This window comes from Leptosomus discolor, chromosome 4 (assembly GCF_034619465.1).
Source record: "Leptosomus discolor isolate bLepDis1 chromosome 4, bLepDis1.hap2, whole genome shotgun sequence".
Taxonomy (NCBI): Eukaryota; Metazoa; Chordata; class Aves; order Leptosomiformes; family Leptosomidae; genus Leptosomus; species Leptosomus discolor.
The window spans coordinates 71802860-71821846 of NC_141394.1; positions in this window are offsets into that span (position 1 = coordinate 71802860).

Below are 18987 nucleotides of genomic sequence, written 5' to 3' on the forward strand. Positions count from 1 at the left end.
AAACAGATGTTATAAGACTCTTCAAGTATTTTATGGATGGGAAAACAAACAAACAAACAAACAAACAAAAAATCCACTTCTTATACAATCCAATCTATTCTCAAAGCAGTAAATTTGTCTGTTATAATAGCAATATCCCAACTCAACTAAGGTAAAATGAGTTCATGGACACTACTCTACAGGAATCATGTGGTACCAGCCAGAGGTCTGACAGCACTCTTCATTTGCTCTCCACCCAAAGCAAAACAGTATTCCTTCATCATTATTTTGTATTGCATGACTTCTAGGTCTATTGCTGAGCTGAGCTAAGAAGCAAAGAAAAATGCATTTGAAATGAAGGAATATCAAAAAATGAATTGGTCCAAATTCAATGTACAGATGGGTGTTAGGTGTGTATGATCTTATTTTTCTACTCTAGTTTTGTGATCCCCTGTTTAGAACTCAACATTATACTGTAAAGAGGGGGCTACTTAGAAGTAACAGAATGAAATACCACATATTAAAAAAAAAGTAGAGAAAATACTATCTCTCTGAAGAATATTGTACTGGAAATACACCAAAATATGTGAACAAAATACTTCTGTAAGTAGGTAAATGTATACACATAAGTAACATGTGATCTTTATTGTATATAAAACAATAATGTTCTTGAAGTCCTAAATAATCAAATGATAATCAATTAAAAAAACAGCCTGCTGTATCAGGTGTCTGTGCATTTACAGAGTTGGAGGAAAGCTTGACATTTCAATAGACATTACCTATACAGTTGACAAAGCACTTGAAAAAGGCAGCTGTAAATTATTTCTTATCATGGCCTAAACAGACAATTCACATTTTATCTGGAGAAGAGAATATCGGTGGTTGCCTTAGATGTGATTACTGAATTCAGAGAAGAAAACATTTTAATCAGGACACCTTTCCATCTTCTTTTGTTGTGGTGAGGGCTATTTACAGTCTTATTAAATCATCTATTAGTAATCAAGTGAGAAAAGACAGGAGAGTAAACATGTTGGAAACTAAAATAGAAAACATTAAGGAAGGTTCCCATATTGCTTATGCAGACTGCAGAATTTGACTTTAAAGCTGCAGCAAGCCAGGAGAGACTCAAAATCAGAGGGCCCAGCTGACTTCAGTAGACTGTGTGGGCAGCCACTGAGCCACACACCTTCAATCCTGGAAGGATTAATTCCCAGACATGCAGAAAAAAGGTGAAAATTTGAGGTGAGAACTGCTCCACCAAGGACCACTCTGGAAACAGAGCAATGTCACTGTGAATCTCCATACTGCCACGACATCGCTCCTGGGCTGGTGGGAGAGAGGTAAAGCTTCAACACTTGCTCCTTCTTTCTTTTAATTTCAGAATTCTTCCAGTAAGATATTGACCCATCATCTCACTTAAAAAAAAACCTAGTAAATGAGCAATATTTGTAAACAATGGTCCAAGAAGATACACGGCGCCCTTTTGTTTTAGGTACATCTTATTTTAGTACTGGATATTTTGGTGTAGCTTTTCCTTTTTTTCCCAGCATGTCTATCTAATGCATAAATAACTTCCTATGGTGAAGCAGCAGCCTCACTAGCACTGGATCATAAGGACTATCAATTTAACACCAGTAAAAATTATTATATATGTTAGCAATTTTGCAGGGCGATTTGTCTCTAATATTTTGTTGTTACACTATGGGAATTACTGTTACAACAAATCATCTGAATTCATCTTGCAAATGTGAATGATAGCCATCAGCCAGATGCTCATTCACACACCAGAAGGTTACTGAGGAACAGGCGCAAAAGGTACAACAGCTCGAAGAGACAACTCTGCTCTTAAAGCTAAGTCAAACCACTATTGTCAACCACTGCGATACTAAGAAATCTTTTTAAAGCTTTTGTGTAAAAAAGATTTTAAAAGTACTAAATAATTGTGCTAAATGAGTTTTTGATATCAAAAGTAAAAAAAAAATACAAAAAAACCATCGAAATACAGTTTATTGTGACTGTCCCAATTGTCTTTCATAAATGGTATGAACCCATTTCTCATTTTTAATGCTCACTGTGGTTCTCAAGAGAGCAGTGAGCAACATGCCATTTTGGAACAGCTATCATCGAGGGCATACATAGTTTAATTATTAAAACAATACTTTTGTGTAGCATGCTCTAAATGCCACTGCTGCCACTTAGAAACTGATGTGATTTGCATTCCTTTTAATAAATTAGGTATTTAATTGCATTATAAATGTAACCTCTAATTGAAGCACCTTCTCCCAGTGGGCTTAATTCCATGATTTTACGTGAGCTACCTAGAAGTAGATGCATGCTGGTGCAGGAGTGGAGGTCTCACTGATAAGCACTTCAACATCATTCTTGAGGATTTTTGCAACTTAATGGATCTTCCCCCAGGATATCTCTTAGGAGGATATTTGTTCTGCTGTAGTGTGTTGCCTTTTGCTCTTGTCCTCCAGTTGTGGCCATTTGTGTGTCTGCACTTTTGTCTTTGATAGCTTTTATTTTGCATGCCTAGGTACCCACTGGTATCTCCATAATATATAGAGGTGTATGTAAGTCCTCATTTATGGGCATTTCATGGCAATGGTGGTACTGTTTTGTTCTAAACCTATTTAACTGCCTTTTATTATTTTATTTATTTATTTATTTTATGCTGGAGCTATTAAGTGAGCTCTGATACCTCAGTTTGATCTGTGTAGTAACTCATGAACCCAATTTAGAAGAGCAGATGCCAGGTAAAACAAGCATATACTGAAGTCCTGTATTATTCTGATTGTTAAATATTTAACAGCTTTAAATATCTCAGTCCCCAGGTGTAAGAAATCGGGAAAGAAAGGCAAGAGGCCAGCATGGCCGAGTAGAGACCTGCTGGTCAAACTAAAGGGCAAGAAGGAAGTGCACAGGCAGTGGAAGCAGGAACAAGTATCCTGGGAAGAGTATAGGGATGCTGCCTGGTTGTGTAGGGATACGGTCAGGAAGGCCAAGGCATGGCTGGAGCTGAACTGGGCAAGCGATGCAAAGAATGATAAGAGCTTCTACAGGCATGTCAACCAGAAAAGGAAGGTTAAAGAAAGCATACCCTCCCCAATGAACAAGACTGGCAAGCTGATAACAGCAAATAAGAAGGCGGCTGAGGTATTCAACAACTTTTTTGCCTCAGTCTTCACTGGCAACCTCTTTTCCCACACCTCTTGAATGGATGGACTGCAAGAAGGGGGCTGGGGGAGCAAAGTCCCCCCCACTGTAAGAGAAGATCAGGTTTGTGACCATCTGAGGAACTTGAACATCCATACGTCCATGGGACCTGACAAGATGCATCCTAGAGTCCTGAGGGAATGGACTAATGTAATTGTCAAGCCACTCTCTATGATATTTGGAAAGTCATGGCAGTTAGGTGAAGTCCCTGTTGACTGGAGAATGGGAAATATTGCACCCATTTTTGGAAAGGGTAGAAAGGAGGACCTTGGGAACTATCAACCTGTCAGCTTCACCTCTGTGCCTGGGAAGATCATGGAACAGGTCCTCCTAGAAGCTATGCTAAGGCATATGGAGAACAGGGAGGTGATTCGAGACAGCCAGTGTGACTTCACCAAGGGCAAGTCCTGCCCGACGAACCCAGTGGCCTTTTATGATGAAGTGACTACATTGGTGGATAAGGTAAGAGCTATGGATGTTGCCTATCTGGACTTCTGTAAGGCCTTTGACATGGCCCCCACAACATCCTTCTCTCTACATTGGAGAGATACAGATTTGATGGGTGGACTGTTCAGTGTGTGAGGATTTGGTTGGACGGTCACATCCAGAGGGTAGCGGTCAACAGCTCGATGTCCAGACGGAGATCTGTGATGAGTGGTGTCCCTCAGGGGTCTGTACTGGGACCAGTGCTGTTTAATATCTTCATCAATGATATAGATGGTGGGGTCAAGTGCACCCTCAGCAAGTTTGCAGATGACAGTCAGCAGAGGTTGACACGCCTGAGGGATGGGCTGCCATCCAGAGGGACCTGGACAAGCTTGAGAAGTGGGCCCATGTGAACCTCATGAGGTTCAACAAGACCAAGTGCAAGGTCCTGGACCTGGGTCAGGGCAATCCCTGACATCAGTACAGGCTGGGGGATGAAGGGATCAAGCGCAGCCCTACAGAGAGGGACTTTGGGGTACAGGTGGATGAAAAACTGGACATGAGCTGGCAATGTGGGCTCACAGCCTAGAAGGCCAACTGTATCCTGGGCTGCATCAGAAGAAGGGTGACCAGCAAGTTGAGGGAGGTGATTCTGTCCCTCTACTGCACTCTGGAGAGACACCACTTGCAGTGCTGCATCCAGTGCTGGAGTCCTCAGCATAAGAAAGACATGGACCTGCTGGAGCAAGTCCAGAGGAGGGCCACAAAAATGATCAGAGGACTAGAACACCTGCCCTGTGAGGACAGGCTGAGAGGCTTGGGGTTGTTCAGCCTGGAGAAGAGAAGGCTCCAGGGAGACCTTATTGCGGCCTTCCAATACTTAAAGGGGGCGTACAAGATGGGGGCAATCTTTTTTGCAGAGCCTCTTGTGACAGGACAAGGAGTAATGGTTTAAACTAAAAGAGGGCAGATTTAGGCTAGATCCAGGGAAGAAACTTTACAATGAAACTTTACAATGGTGAAACACTGGAGCAGGTTTCCCAGAGAGGTTGTAGAAGCCCCATCCCTGGAAGCATTCAAGGTCAGGTTGGAGGGGACTCTGAGCAACCTGACCGAGCTAAAGATGACCCTGCTCACTGCGGGGGGTTGGACTAGATGACCTTTAAAGGTCCCTTCCAACCCAAACTATTCCATGTTTCTGTTTATTTACCTTAGCCTCTTGGCTAAGGTCTAGTCTAAGCAGTTATTTTGTGCTTATCTGTAATGTGTTGTTGCTTCAGTAAGAAATTTTTCTTCTTTTTTTTTGTTGTCTGTAAGTTACTTCATACTGTTTCTGTGCAATTTAACTCCCAAGGTGGCTGAATGGATGCATTCAAATAACACCTGCCAGTTTTTCTTGTATCTAGAGAGTGTTGTGAAATTGGTGAAAAGGGAGTATAAACCAATACATTTTACTAATGTTTGATTGCATTTCATCAAGGTGTTAGGCACGATTAGATAAAAATGATATTAACTTGTGCTACGTGGTTGAAGAGCAGCTTTACAGTTTCTTGCTGTGATTCATGTTTCCAAGACTACCCCTGGACTTGCTCTCTGTGTCTGTGACCAGCTCTCCTGTTGGCTTCTGTGGGGGCATGAAAACCTGGTGCTCAAACCTGAACAAACACTCTCACAACAGTTAGGAGGTTTGAGCCAATCTCTGTAACAGCAGTTCAATTCAATTGCTAAAGCAGTGATGGAGGCCCTGAGGAACAGAAAAATATGATAAGAATTATTCAGAGTTTAGGCACTTCAAAAGGCTCACACCATTGCACTCAAACAGTACAAGAATTTCAACATCACGTTAAAACCTGGAGTCTATCTACTATAGTAACCTACTCCTGTCAGTAGACAGTACTAGGTAACAGAGGGAGGCCCCAGGAAATAAAAGAAAAAAACAGGCCATTTGTGGATTGTTTACAGTTCCGTTTCTTCCCAACTCCCTTAGAAATTTTTTCTTTTCTAATTGTTATTTAAACTCTCATTTCATTACTAATCTAAGTTTTCTGCATGCTTTTGAACTGTGGTCTTAATTCTGCCTAACACTGGCTAAATACACAGTGTTGGGAACGTATTTCTTTTGTTTTAATTTACTTTTTTTCACCATGCTTCTCCTGTTTCTCATAGTAGGGGAAAGATGATCAGGCATTTGCCATCTAAAAAAGCCTGATATTTAAATTCAAAATGATGCAGTTTCCAGGATTAGGACAGATAACATAAATAAGAGCTGGGTGACCTTAGAAAAGTCTTATCTCTCAAAAAGAACATGAACAAGGTCACATTGAAGAACAATAAACCATAACCATTTCTGGTTACTCTTTGTATTCTGTAGACAACACAAGAACCTTCTTAGTTTCTCTGGGAGACATCCAAAGATTAATTTGAATCTTATATACATATATATAGCTGATAGATTGCAATATTCTCCCTGCCCCCAACCCTCTCATTTTGAAAGATGAAGCCTGAATTTCAGATTTGAGATAAGCAGCCCATTTAATTAGTTCGAGACTCTCTTATCTGTGGATGGACAAATTCTATTTGTTTCTCTCACATAAAGCTGAGAATGCAATGCCATTTATTTTTCTTTCTATAAATTGTGTCACTAAATACCTAGTTAAACTCATTAGCAGAATAAATTAAGAAGTATGGGAATACCATTTCTGGAGGAAGAACTGTACAAAAACAGTCTGGCTGCAAAATGTATGTTTGTAAACACTGGATCTCTTTCTCATTGACTTTAATTAATAAGGATCTGGTCTATTGGTTTTCTCACAGATAAATATTAATGGACTCTTCCTTTTGCCTTAAAATTGTTCTCCCTGGTACTAAATGCAGAAAGGAGCACAGCTGAAGCAAGGCTTGCTGGCTAAGACTTCTAATGTAGGCTATGGTATTTTCAAAAACATTAAAGAATAAACTGTTCATATGGGGCTATGACAGAGGGGCAGCTGTTTTCATGTGGGGAATCTTGCTTCTTCACCTTTCCTGGGACATGGCATTATCTAAGGCCAGCTCTGCTGTGAATAAACAGATGTTTTTCAGTTTTCATCCTGTGCCTGGTAACACTTATTTTGTCCTTTTAGCAGCACCAGCAATCGCATCTGGAGCTAAGCAAAGAAGACAACTAAACAGAGAGGAACAAGAGGGATCACATACGTTTTTGACCAGGTTATCTTATTGTAGCTTAGGATTTTGCATTCATAAGGATAGGGTTATACAATAGCCAGTAGCAGCCTCTGCACTTCAGGGTTGCAAAGGTGGTTTTGCTGGAGATGTGTGCAGAACATACTGCAGGGCTGTGGAGGAGCACAGTAAGGTTTTTCTCACTCTCTATCTGCTGCTACTGACTAAACAAATTTGTCTTGTTCAAATAACCCCAGTGAAGTTGGATAAACATGAAAGGCTTCCTTTTTGGGTGTGCCTACTATAGAGTCTGGTAATTCTCAACATGTTTGTGGTGGTTTTTTTCTTGGTGGACCCTATGGCCATTCAGTGGAAGGCAAATTTCTCCCCCTCTGCACCACCATCCCATGTCAGCGTTGTAGGTGCTGCTGCCCTTAGCACCATTTTTGTCTGTCAGATATTATATATCTCTGGCTATCCAAATTAAGTTTTCTGTTAAATCCCCAAGCTGTTAGAGAATAACATTACAGAATTCAGCACAGCTGCGGGGTCATAGTGTAATGTGCATTTGGAAGGTAGATGTGAGCAGCAAGGTAGGCAGCTCCCCATCAATACTGCTTTGGAAAAATAAGCGGTCTGCATAACACCTGTGCTGAGAAAGGCAAAACTACCACCTAATACTGGGCATGGGAAGCTCAGGTATAGCCATGATACTTCAGGCTGCTGGCAGGATGCCTTCTCCCAGCTGATCTCTGCCTAAGCAGGTGGCAGGGGCGTCTTGTGTTTTATGTGGGGTAAAAAAAAAAAAAAAAAAAGGCTAAATCTTCATATGTACTTGATTCCCTATGGCTTTGCTCCATGTGCTTTTGCTACATGACATATGGCTTTATTATGAGACTCACCTTCAGTTTGGAAGTGTCTCTTAGCTGCCTGGGACTTGTTTCACTCCCTCCTGCCATCTGTAACTGTGACAGTTAAAATCGTGTTGGTCTGGAGTATGTCCAGCATTGATGAAAAACCTCAGAGCTGAAGATGGCCAAGTTATTTTATTAGTAAAGGCCAAAGTGAATGTTCATATCACAGAGTCACAGAGTGGTGGGAGTTGGAAGGGACCTCTGGAGATCTAGTCCAGCTTTCCTGCCAAAGCAGGCTCACCTAGAGCAGGTCACACAGGAACATGTCCAGATGGGTTTTGAATATCTCCAGGGAAGGAGACTTCGCAACCTCCCTGGGCAGCCTGTTCCAGTGCTCTGTCACCCTCAGAGATTAGTCACTGCTTTACAGAGCAGTCATGGTGGTTTCCTCATTACTATTTTTTTTTAACAAAAACCAAGAATCTTCAAAGTTGTGTGACTTGTGTGACACCTGATTTCAGTAGACTAATTGAATGTACTGTGCCTTTCCTAAAGCAGTTATGATTGACTTCTCTTTGTTCTCCACTTTAATCCAAATGAAAAAAGGCATTTACTTGTGCTAATTAATTTGTTTGTGTTAATGAACATCTATTGACTCATCTTTCTGTATTGCACTGAAATTTGAGGTGTGCTGCAAATTAAGCATGGTTTAGCATACCAACAAAATAAAAACATTTGTGGGCAGTGGGGTGGTTACATGCCTACCGTAACTAAAGGCACTTAGGAAACTGAAAGCACTGATTTCAGGCTGGTGGTTAGAGGAAAGCCCTTGTTTTCAGCCTGGATGGGGCTCAGCTGTGTTTGTGGCACTGGCTATTTACAGCCATTTATACTCATATGCAGATTTACAAATAGTTTGCAGAAATATCACTACAGTTGCACAAAGCAATCTTTATTTTTTCCAGAAGTGATAGTATGAGCCACTGAAGGCTGGGGAAGTTGTTGATAAAATCCCACAAACAAGGAGTGGAGGAAAATCAGCTCTGTCTGGAGCAAAACGTCACACAGCCATGATGAGATGAACATAGGGTTGCCTAACCAGTATGTGGTTTTGGTTGCCCTTAAGGATCTGTTAGACCATATCAGCAGGACAACAAACTCTCCTTGACTTAGGAGTCAGAAGAAGGACAACAGAGGTGTGGCTTGGAGGTCCTGTGGGGGGAACATTTTTGTTGTGGCTGTTCCCAGTTGAGGGGCTTCCCCAAAGCCCCTACCACTGACAGAAGAGCATTTGAGCATGGCTGAGGCAAAATGCCCAAGATTGGTATGAAATGGGTGAGCTTTTCAGGAACACCATCAGCTGCCTCTCTCCGCATTTGACCTCCTTCTGACCACGCAGAGGCTTGGCTCTGACCACTGCCAATTTTTTCCTCAGTCCTTCTGTTTCTCACCCTGGAAACACCTTCTCCACACCAAGCTGACTGAGCCCACAAGGGAGACAGCTTGGAGGGCTGCAAGAGGGCTTGGCAGGCTCTTCATGTCTTTTCTACCTCTCTTAGATACCAAGTGATAGGTAAATGAAGTGTCCCTGCAGGTCCAGCCATTGCAGACGTAGGTCTTGTGCAGTTGATGAGAGAGAGAGAGGAAATAGAAAAAAACAGTTGCTATTCTCAGTTTTCATTTGTGTTGGTCGTTTTTGACCCTATTCTCCCACATGCCTTGGTACCAGACGATGATAATCCACCCTTGCTCTCAGCAGGAGTCTGCAGTGATTGGATAGAGGCTGTAGCTTGGTGCCGGGACCAGCAACTTACCTGCAGGTGGCACATTACGGTGGGCAGCTCTACTGTGCCCTCCCTACAAGTATGCTTTATGGTTGAAGAATGAGAAAGATTTGGAGTAGGTGAAGAAGGGGAAAGTGTGAATGGGAAGGAGAGTAGGAGCCACAAAAGGGCCAGGGGTCAGGACCTGCCCATGGAGACAGGGGGGTTGTGTTTGTTAGTGCCTCCCAATGCACAGCTGTTCTGGCAGAGGAAATACCATGGTGAGAAAAGACAAATGATGAACGCTGTCAGAATGTCAGCCTTGAAAGGAACAGAAAACTCTCAAACATGTGTAGGTTAGGAGAAGACTCTCTTTCTCTTTCCACCTAGAGCATATGGGATACTGAGAGAAGAGGGTGAACGTGAGTAGCAGCATAAGCCTGCAAAACCATGCCAGGTGTATGATAGACTTTAAAACCAACTGTTTACAATAAAGCCAAACAGTACAAACCAAACGATGCTTGCTAGCATCCTAGGCTCCAGGCAGGCTTCCAAGCTGGGTGGGAAGCGAGCTGGAAAATCGCCAGATGAGTACAAACTGCAGGTGTGCTGACATGAACTTCAGTGCTTTACCATGCAAAGAACTTAGTGGCATCCCAGGCAGGTGTACAGAAGGTGCCACCAGCTGCCACAAAAACTTTGCTCTGTGCACACACTCACTTACAGGCAGCAACCGATGGTTTCCTTCAGCTGCAGCTGACCAGACCTGATTGCATTTCAAAGCTCTCCGCTTTGTGCCAGGATCCTGTAGCGAATTCCCTTGCCCTTCTTCCTGGGTTAACTGCCCAGTACAGGAGAGCCCTTTACCCTTTCTGACATAGGGAGTCCTGATTTGTGGGTTTGGTTCCTTTAAAAAGTTATTAAAATACTTTGTGGAGGTGGTTTTTCTCAGATGGAAAGGCAATCTCTATCAGGTAATCTGGTTAAATTGAGCATCGTCGTCTGGGTGAGTCTGCCTGGATGCTCACTTAGGAATGTAAACCAGCAGCTTTTGTTTCCCAATTGCTTTATCTTTTGTGGAATTGCTTCCATCTGCAAGGCTTTAAAATAACATCAAATTTAAATGATGGTATTTTACATTTATTTTGTCCGAATGTAAATGTTTAGGCTGTTAGGCAGCAGAGAGTCAGGCCCAGAACGAAACTTTTTACTTATCTGTTATTGAAGAAAATCCTCTGAGGAAATACAGTCATAATTTCATCTGTTTCCAAAATTTCCACTCTGCCTTTAATCATATTTCTTGCAATACCTCCTCTCTTTTCCCCCCAAAGAGTTTTTTTCATTTTCTTCAGTAGGAAAATTGGCAAAAACGTTGTGTTTGGATGAATCTGTTACAGGGAAAGAAATCAGTCAGTTACTACCTCTAGAAATCAAATCATGCAAGGTTATCTTAGTCATCCAGCTGGCAGAATTTCAAACCTCTTGTTACCAGGAGTTGCAGCATTTCAACATACCCACTTTCTGGGAACATGGCTTTTTCCTTGCACTCTGCAAAGTGGGTGAATGCATCCCTATTTACAGAACAAATTAGAGGTTTGCTTGACTATTGATTAGCAAACTTCAGAATCTGCTTTAGGGAGGTAAAATGTGCCATCAGCACTTGAGGTTCAACAGTATAATTAATAAAAGTTTAGGATTTGCCTGATTTTTGAAATCACCTTCTTTGTTTGAATATTTAGTTAATTGCTAAGTTTTTGTTTGTGTAAATTCCTTAGAGAAAATGCTTATGATGCTCAAAATGATACAAGTAGGGCATTACTGAATGCTCCTGTCACTAGGAGAAGCTCAAAGCTTTTGACATACCTGTTTTGTAACTTGAAAGCTTGATTGCCAATTAACTTTAATCAGCTTTATTGCCATATAGCCTTTGGGTTGTCCTTTATTGCTATATTACAGGATATGCAAATGAAGGACAAAACTAGCCCCCTTCAACTCCATGCTTCTGATTTTTCCCAGTTTTTTTCACATGATAGAAAGTGAGTACATTTACAGAACATAAACTTGACGCTTAGGAAGAAAATATAGCAAGGGAACAGCTGTATACATATTCTGTGTATATTCAAGCCTTTTGGGGACTGAATGAGTCAGTTCATAGCCACTGTGGGATTATTTTTTTGTGGCTTTCTGCTCAGATACCAGTGCACAAGTAAATGGGAACTGTTAGTGATGTTTGAAAAGGTGAGAACTGTTGTCCATGTGTTGGTAGCTGCTTGCACAGGTGTGAACCCCAAAAACTTTTATCATAGAACAAATACTTTCAATTTGAAAGTACCCAAAGTTTATTTATGAACTTAAGATATATTAGAACTCAGTGGTTCTCTAAATGAAGACAGGGTTGTTTCCTAATTAAAGTATAAGATAATTTTTATTTAGAGAAATACAATAAAAGCTCATGCTTATGCTTATGTGTCATTAGTTCTTCACACTGGAGGAGATACAGTGGGACATTGTAGTAACAAACACAGTCAGGGCACATAGGTAACATAAGGTGTCCAGGCTGGTTTGGAAAAAATAAGTATTTTCTAGATCTTGTCATTAGTTGAGGTGGTCTCTTTTTTTCTGCCTGAAAATATTAGAAAATAAATTACTACAATGCCTCATTTTACTTACACAGGTGGCTGGGAAGCAGTTGAATCATGGCCTGGTATGGAGAAGTTAATCTGCTAGAACAGGAGTTTTTATCACTCCTTTCCAAAAAGAGAGATTATCAGTGGTCTGCTGGAGATTGCTATCAAATGACACATGCTAGAGAAGTCATTAGGCTGTTCAAGCTAATATTGGTGCTTGGCTGCTGCAGACTTTCTTTTAATCAGAGAAGCATAATTATAGTTTTATCATGGGCAAAAGAAAATCTGGGGTTTGAAATTGCATTCTGTGTATTTGTATTTATCTCATGCACCTCCTAGTTCTTGTCAATGGAGATATGGAGCTGGAGGTGCAGTGGAGATGCAGTGGGTTGAAAAGTTCAAAAACATTTGCACAGCTTCAAGTACCTCTTCCTGGGCTATGCCGAATATATTGTTTCTTGGACCTAAAAGAGAGATGTGGTCCAAAGCTCCTTCAGTAGTCATTAAATAAAAGTTACTTTCAACTCTACAGATGTGAAAAACTCCACAAGGATGTTGGATATTATAATACAAGTCATATAGACAGAGGCTGGGATTTTGTGAGGTTTTTTTAAGCCCAAACTCTAAAGTTGTTGCTAAATCTTCTCTACCAAGGAAAAATGTCAGATGTCTTTAAGTTATCTTTAGTACACTAAAGTGCAAGAACAGTGAAAAAGTAAATTAAAGCTTTTCAGATATAAAGCATGTTTGCATAGCTGTAAAAATCTAGCAAGCAGATGGCAACACACTGAATTTCAATAGGAAATCAGATCTGCAAAACCACTGTTTGTTACCAAGTTTTTCTTGAAAAGATCGATTATGATGACTGATAGGAGTCCCTGCAATGAACCCCTTGCTCAGGCTGGCTCACGTGAATAGCTGCAATGATTTCAGCGTACTGGCTTTCTCCCCAGTGCAAGGCAAGTACATAAGCTGATCCAAATTTTTAGTTATAAATCAATGTGAAGGTCAGCAGTATTTTCTCTGAGGACTGGCAGACAATAAAATTAAGAGTTTATCAGTAATTGTATGCATGTGCTTAACCCATGGTGAGGGAAGGGTAATATGAACAGGCAAGGAGCTCTGCTGAGTTGTGCTCTGTTTAGCACAAGCTAAAAACATGCATATGAAAAGCTCCCACAGTCCAGCTGATGGACGGTAAGCCTTTAACCTTTTCTGGGCACGAAAGAGACTGTTTTTACAGAAGAATTCCATCTGGAGAAAGTGGGGGAATTTCAGGAGGGAAAGCATAGAGCCTGGTATGACAAATAGCTCTGGCATGGGAGGTTATCAGAGAAGTGTGCCTAGGATGCAAAAATACATCTAGGAACCTGGATAAATCCTTTCAAGAGCTGTTGTAAAAGAACAGAAGAAAGTCCAAGTGGTTCTGGGACTCCACAAAACAGAGTAATGCTGTTTTCTCAGTACCTGGAACACACAGCACTGTCTGAAAAAAATCTTGTGTCTTGTGTGTTGTTGGTGAAGGGCAGAGCACAGCTGAGTCCATCACTATGTACTTCATCAGGAGAGATCATGAAAAAAATCATGACAGTTGGCTATGAACGGTTGCTTGCTTTTAAAGTTCTTGCTAGTTAAATTTAGGGAAGAACTGAGAAGTGCTGGTTCTATCAGTCTAGCTAAAGTTTTGTTCTGTCTTTGTTCAAGTAAAAGTTTTTCATACATTCAGCTATCTTTGAACTCCTGTCATGGAGACTTATGTGAAAGGTAACAGAGACAAAATCCATCCATGTGATGGGCTGATGTAAGGGTCTCTTAGGTCATCCCATTCTGTGAGAACTTGTGTTTTCATTGGGAAATATTTAGAGCACGAAGACAGAGATACTGCAAACCACTTGTGTAAGAGGTGGTTATTTTAAAACCTCTGAATGTCATCTAGGCCTTGGAGATAGTTATTATGCAGTGAATTCTCAAAATTCTTTTGGAGGAGGGTCAAGGAGAGAATTTGTAGAAAACAAAATTGTTGGTCTGAGATGGCATGGATCTTTTTACACCCTATATTTTGCCATTTCCTCTAGGTTGTATTTTTCTTTGTCTTGTTTCTTAGGAAGATCTTGACTATTTCTAGAACTCCTAAACTCAGTGCTGTTCCACTCATAGCTTATTGCAGGTGACTCATTCTTTGGGGAGCCGTGCATTCACTGCTTTGCAGGCATGGACACTGGCACAATTCTGCAAAACAGCTAAGGTACAGCTTCCACAGGTGAATGGACAATAAGGGGTGGGAAAGGAAGGGAAAAGGAGGTTAATGAATAAAGTGATATGGCCAAAAAGTTCTGAAACATCTTAAATTAACATTCTGGAGATAACCTCAGGCCTCCAGTGATCCCTCATATACCTTCAGAGTTGTACAGCTCTTTTTCTCAACTCTCATTTTTGGGACAAGACTCATCCTTAGTCTCAAGGCTCACCTGAGGATTTGGCAAAGCAAAATGGTGATAGTTAAGATCAAGCTTCTTTTTGCACTTGCTAGAATTTGATGAAATCACAGGACTGGTGCGTTAGCTTTTAAAATTCTGTGGGGTTTTTTTTGCCTGTTTCTATTTTCAGTAAGGTAACGCTCTGTGTATGCATATGTGTGTAGAGTTGTGTTCTCCATTCGTGGTCCTTACATAAAGGGTGTTATCTTCATCAACAGCAATTGCTTTCCAGAAGGAAGACCTATGTTGCTTCTTGCTTTTCTACAAAATAGTGATCTCAAAGAGTACTTAAAGTAAAAGGGCCAGATACACAGAATCATAAATAATTTAGGTCAGAAGGGATCTGTGCAGTCATCTGCTCTAACCCCTTGCTCAAAGAAAAAGGCTAGTTTCAGAGTTAGGTCAGTTGGCTCATGGTTTCATCCAGCTGAGTTTTGAATATTTCCAAAGCTGGATATTCGACAGCCTCTCACACAACTTGTTTCCACATTTAATCTCCTTCCTTGTGAATTTTCTCTCTGCATATCTAGCTGGAGTTTCCCATTTTTTGCACCTTGTCATAGTTGCCTCCTCTCCCACTGTTGTGCATCTCTGGGAAAAGTCTGGCTCTTTCTTCTTTTTAACCCCGTATTAGACAGTTGAACCCAGTAACTAGGACTGATCCTGGACAGGCTGAAGAGAGTGAGTTGTCTTAGCCTTGCTTCACACGTCATGTTCTAGCCCCAGGCTACCTGTAACAGAGCCTGCTCTGGTTTGTGGAGCTCCTTCTTTTACTGGGAGCCCAAAGATGGATGCAGAGTGCTAGGTGTGGCCTGATCAATGCCAAATTTGTTTGGGGACTTCCTTTTAAGATCATAGCGTGATCCAAAACCTGATTCAATCAATAAATAAATAACAACCTTCTAATTGTTTTTTGAAGGAAACTTAGCCATGAATGTTTCTAAGTAAATGATGTGGCTTTACTTACTGGCTTCCACAGTTTGTGCCAAAATATCCTTATTTCATAACAGGATCAAGGTATTGCATGATTAGAAATTAATTAAAAATGAAGATTATAATAAAAATAATTTAGTTTGTACTCTGCCAATAAAATGTAACAAGTTGGACACTGAAATAGGAAAAATATCAATGGATGTGGAAGAAAGGTAAGTTTGCATGCTTGGCATTATCACTGATATAACAGTATAGTCTTATTTCCCCAAATGTAGGCATACATGAAATGTAGATAAAAATAAGTGGGGTTTTTGGTTTTAATCATGAAAATATATTGTACTTACACTTCACTGCTAATAGTTTCCACTGAGGGCTAATGTAACCGTTAACACTTGCCATTGTCAGCCTTTACAAGCAAACTGCCGATGGGTATAAGGATTGGAGCCACTTTTTAAGAGGTGTTGGTTGATTACCTCAGCTGAGTGCAGTAGAAGTGAAGATATGTCTAGGAGTTGGCACCCATGATTGTTGCTAGATCCTGCTAATGATAGGAAATCTCACCAATCTGCTGCTGTCAAACATTTCAAATTTGAAAGCCTAAAACTAGGCATGTAATTCCAAAGTCATGAGCTCTGCAACTGCGGACAAGAGTCAATGGTGTAAACACCATAGCCACAGCTGACAGTGCTGATTGATGGGATTGCCTTGGATCCAGCTGTCCCTATTAAAAAAGACTATGGGCTGACAAAATGCATACTGATTTAAGCTTCCCAGAAAGTCATCATGTGCGCTGTGGGGGAAATTCAGTGCATTACAACAGATCCACAAATCTCTACCTGCCTTCCTGTCTCCTGTGTCTAGCACTGCACTAGTCTTCTGTATTGCAGTGAATACTTCAATTTATCTTTTTTTCCTGTGTGTTTCCCAGTGCTTTCACAGCTATAACCAGCCTTATGCCATTGCACAGGCAGAGGGACTGACTGCTGCACTTCAGGACTCACAGGAAAGGATTTCTGGGCAAATCACACCACAGGCAGGAATACACCTCTACTGCACTTGCTGCTTCTGTGAAGCATATTGTAAAGCCTGCCTAGATTCCTGTAATTGCAATGCAAAGTTGTGTAAGCTTGTGTTTATATCCTTATTTATCAGAAAAAAATTAAATGTAAGAAGAACTTTAATATAACAGGAATGGTTCCAATTTTGTAGCAAAAGAAGAAAATTCACATGGGAAGATACAAGTTCAAATTAATATAAATCTGGTCATGAAAGACTGATGGAAGGCTTCTGGCAAATGATAGGCAGCTTATGACCTGCCTACTCACAGCATGTCATTCGCAGAGGTGGTCCAAGTGAAAGCCGTGGCAGAGTCCACCATTTTGTTTTCGTGTTCAGTTTGACATGAGTCACTGGAAATTACCCTCATTGGTCTGATAGGATTCCTGTGGCTAGCAAAAGCGGGAACAATTCAATATTATAAAGTATTTATAAGTCCCTAAGGCACATTTACAGATGTCCTTGGCAACATCAATTTCCAGCCTGTTAATAGCTTTAAAAGCTAAAAGCAGAACTGTAGACATTTTCTAGGCACTAAAAAGCAGCAAATGCTGACAGACAAGCAGTGAGTAGGCAGATCCCTCTCTGCCCACCTCTGATAACAATCAAGTCACTGTATTGTGCATTAGCTTCAGGGAATGGATTAGCCCTTTTGGCAGCCCACTATAAAGCACTTTGCAGTAATCTCATTTTGAGATCTCAAAGGCATGAATCATCCAGATTAAGTTCAAATCGAGCTTTGAGGGACAGATTCTTATCTTGCTTACACCATAATGAATTGAGAGCTACTGCATTAGAGCCAGTGTTGTTACACAGTGGTGTAGCATCATTATGCAGGTAAGCAGAATTGGGCCCTAAGAGTGAAAAATTGGCATACTAGTAAAAATTAGCTGAGGGAGGAAGTATAGGTTGCTACATGTAACAGTAAAGAATCAACTACTTCTAACATTGAATGAGGAGCTTTCTTACAATAAAGAAAAGAGAATGGTTCAATTTCACTAAATATTTACGGTCCTTACTGGTTGGGTTCCTACTTCTCTGCTGAGTTCACTGGGCCTCTTTTATGATCAAATTATAAGCATTTCACAGGCAGACATGACTATTTGAATACATACATCCTCCCATCATATAAATACATGCCCATCTGGCTTGGGGTGAGGTCTCTTAATTCTGGCCGCTTCTTGTTAGTACATGAAAGAGGTGGCAGATAGGAAAGGTGGCAGACACTGGACTAGTAGATTACTTTATCCAGCCATAGTCCTACTCTCCACTCACATCTGAGGGACCCCAGAAAGAGAGGGTTAAAGTGACGCTGGGTGTGGGGAGCTGTTCTCAGGGTCATATTGGCCTTGTAGGCAGTATTTTTGGCATTTTTGACATTTGAGCAATTCTGAGACTATTGGCTTCAGTGTGAGTATGCTGCAGGCTGCATCCTCGGAAGCATACGTTTTTCGGTTTCATGTCAGTTAAACAAGATATATAGCACCGAGCTGTTTCTCAGTCATGAATATCTAGGGGTGAAAGACCTAAATACTTTTGCCTTCTCAGACCTGCTCTTATAAATAGCTGGCAGGGGGCAAGTTTATACATTTTTGAGGCAGCTGAACCTGCAGCCTCTCTCCCTTCTCATCCCTACCTTTCCATTTAAATTGCTCGCATTTTTCTCATTTGCAGGTTCCTCCCAAGCAGAGCAGATTTATTGCACTGGAGGGGAGACTAAGGGGTGGGCCCAGAGCTAATGCAAGAATTTGATGAAGAGTTGCACACAGCTTTTCCTCTGAAAACTATTCACTCAACTTGTCCACCCTTTTCTGAAGGTTTGCTTTGGAAATAATGTGCCTAAATCTCTCTGGTTCTCAAGAGCTTCAAATGCAGAGGATGTAAACAGTGTCCAGAAATCTGAAATGGAACAAGATGCTGCTCTGTCCAGTGGGCTGGAATAAAAGCAATGTGGTGGCTCAGATGAGCTTGCAGGGGTCAGGCAAGCTCAGCTCTTCCTAGACCGTTACTGACAAACATGAGTCTACCCTCTTCTTAAAAAAAGTCTCCTGTGGGGGTGATTCTGCTACCTCCTGAAGCAAACTGCTCTGGTATGTACATATCCTCAGTTGCCTATTGATATGTAATAGCCCTGAGCAGTCACATAGGTCTGAACCTAGGATCAGACTTGATTTTTCTATTGCAATAAAGACTGTTTTGGTTTGCACTGAAATATTCATTTTTGAAGGCTTACAGGGGTGGAGAAGAACAGAGCTCTTGCTTCACAGGTCAAGCATAACCTCTGACTTAGAAAGTAAAATGAAGAAGGTCCTCCAGTGATTCTGAGCTCAAAACACTTGCAAGGCAAACTTACAGAAGCTGAAATTTCTGCAACCACCAGTCAAACACAGACTTCTAGGACTGTTAGGCATTTGGCTGCATGGCTGGGAGTCTGTCAGCCCTGTGAAATGCACCTTCTAAGCTCTGCGATGGGCAGTGCAGGCAAAGTGGT